This window comes from Elephantulus edwardii, unplaced genomic scaffold (genome assembly GCF_000299155.1).
Source record: "Elephantulus edwardii isolate Elephantulus edwardi_28Jun2011 unplaced genomic scaffold, EleEdw1.0 scaffold00083, whole genome shotgun sequence".
NCBI classification, from domain to species: Eukaryota; Metazoa; Chordata; class Mammalia; order Macroscelidea; family Macroscelididae; genus Elephantulus; species Elephantulus edwardii.
The window spans coordinates 3,599,607-3,601,891 of record NW_006399833.1 but is presented as its reverse complement, the minus strand read 5'-3'; the positions used below and the strand labels follow the sequence as shown (position 1 = coordinate 3,601,891).

General features: G+C 40.4%; 1 pseudogene; it reads left to right on the top strand.

Moving 5' to 3' along the window:
- The first annotated feature begins 2,208 nt into the window (after window positions 1-2,208).
- Window positions 2,209-2,285, top strand: part of LOC102857548 — a 7,011-nt pseudogene continuing 6,934 nt past the window's right edge.

The following is a 2,285-nucleotide window of genomic DNA, read 5'->3' as shown; positions in this document are numbered from 1 at the left end:
GCAGACTTTCCCATGACAATACATCTTTTAATTTCCTGGCTACTGGTGCCCAAAATATATGAGACAAAGGTTCATTATCCTTAACTCTAATGTGCACCCTGATTGCACTACCTCCAAGATAGAATTGTTGGTTCTTTTGGCAGTCCATGGAATATGCATCACTTTTTACTAACACTACAATTCAAAGGCGTTGCTTCTTCTTTGGTTTTCTTTATTCATTATCCAACTTTAAGATGTATAAAAAGTCATTGAAAAGACTATGACTTGGATCAGTTGTACCTTAGTATTTAAACTGATATCCTTTCTCTTTTGCACTTTGGAGGAGTCCTTGCCAAGTAGATTTTCCCAGTGCAACAAATCTTTTGATTTCTTGACTGCGGTCAACATAGATGTTGATTGTGGATCACAGTAAAATGAAATCTTTGACAACTTCAATCTTTTCTGATGTTGCTTATTGGTTCAGTGGTGAGGATTTTTGTTTCCTTGATGTTGACATGTAATCCACATTGAAGGCTGTAGTATTTGATCTCTGCAACACGTGTTTCAAGTCCAAGTCCTCTTCATTTTTAGCAAGAAAGGTTATATAATCTGCGTAACTTGGGTTGTTAATGAGTCTTCCTCCAATCCTGATGCACCTCTCTCTTCATATAGTCCAGCTTCTTGAATTATTTGTTAAACATGGACTGAATTGCTATGGAGAAAGGATTCAACCCTGATGCATTCCTAGCCTTATTTTAAACCATTCAGTGTTCCTTTGTTCTGTTTGTACAATAGCTTTTCAGTCTAGGTTTCATATAAGCATAATTAAATGTTCTGAGATTCCCATTCTTCTCAATGTTAGCTGTAATTTGGTTATGCTCTACACTGTCAAGTACCTTTGCATAGTCCATAAAAGTAAACATCTTTCTGGTATTCTCTGCTTTCAGGCAAGAGTCATCTGACATCAGCAATGATAGTCTTAATACCATGCTGTCTAGAGAGCAGAAAATGGGATAAGAAGGCACAGGGCCATGAACATCATTCTGAAAGGGCCAGAAAAGGTAAGAAAAACTCTTAGGTTTTCTCTCCCACTTCATAAAAATAAATATTTTAACTGTACATCTTCCCAAGCCTCGCATTCAGAAAACCAATTCATTGGTCTGTGAGTCTGAAACAATGAATTCCACTTCTGACAACAAATGTCTAAAGTGCTGAAAATGATACATGGGAGCACAGAGCCACAAGCATCTCTCTGAAAGAGCCTATAGGAGTAAGAATAGCAAAGCCTCTCACTGCCTTAGAACAGAAAGCAGATAAAGAGCCCATAGCTCACTATCATGATGCCTCTAGAGCCACATCAACAGCAAGAGGTTTGCTTATTCGTTGTTTTTTCACAGACTCACAGTTGTGGTACTGAGAATTAGCTTTATTAGGGAAGTAAGTTGGAGAATGCACGAGGCAAAGAATTTCACCCCAAACAAGTCCAGGTTTTATCCCAAATACCAAGACACAATTCCTCAATTAGTCCAGGCTCTCCTTTCAGTTTAGCAGTCAAGTCCAAATCATTCAACAAGGTTTGCCTTCTAATATCTGGCAAGAACAAAAACCTTTAACTCCGCTTTTATCTCAGGGCTCCTCTGCTTACAAATTGCCACAATTTATGCACAGCAACGCCACAGTCTCTCGACCACCGTTACTGGAATCTTGCCACCAGAGTTTCGCTCTCACCAGGCTCTGGACCCAATCTCCCTCAAGTCTTGCCTTCACAAGTCTTGCTTGCCTCAAGTCTTGCAACCCAGTGCAGGAAGCACCCTTTCTCTTATCCTAGTCCCACAGCTGTTGATGATTTGCAAGTTCATGCTGATTTGCAAGACCATGTGTCTGCAGTTAAGGCAGCTGGAGACCAGAGGAATTCTAATGGCTAAAAAAGGTAAACTTTTAGAAAAACACTCACCATCTGGTGATTTTTTTTTTTAAATAAAAGGTACACAGAAAAAACCGGCGGGAAGAGGCTCTTGGGGACAGGGAGAACGTGCTTCTGGGCGGAAGGGAAGCCTGGAAGTGGCGCACAGGGGGAAGTCACCTCAGATAATAACAAAGAGGCATCTTACAAAGGTACACAGAAAGGAAAATATAATCTACACAGGAGTTCTACAGGACACTTCACCTTCCCTTGGAGACAGTACAACTAAACTTAAGAGACGCTGGTCAAAAGGAAAAAATGTCAGCAGTCGACGTGTTTGGAATCACAGAAGCCAAGAAAGCTTAAGATACAAGCTGTCAGATCATGGGTTGGACAATGGAAG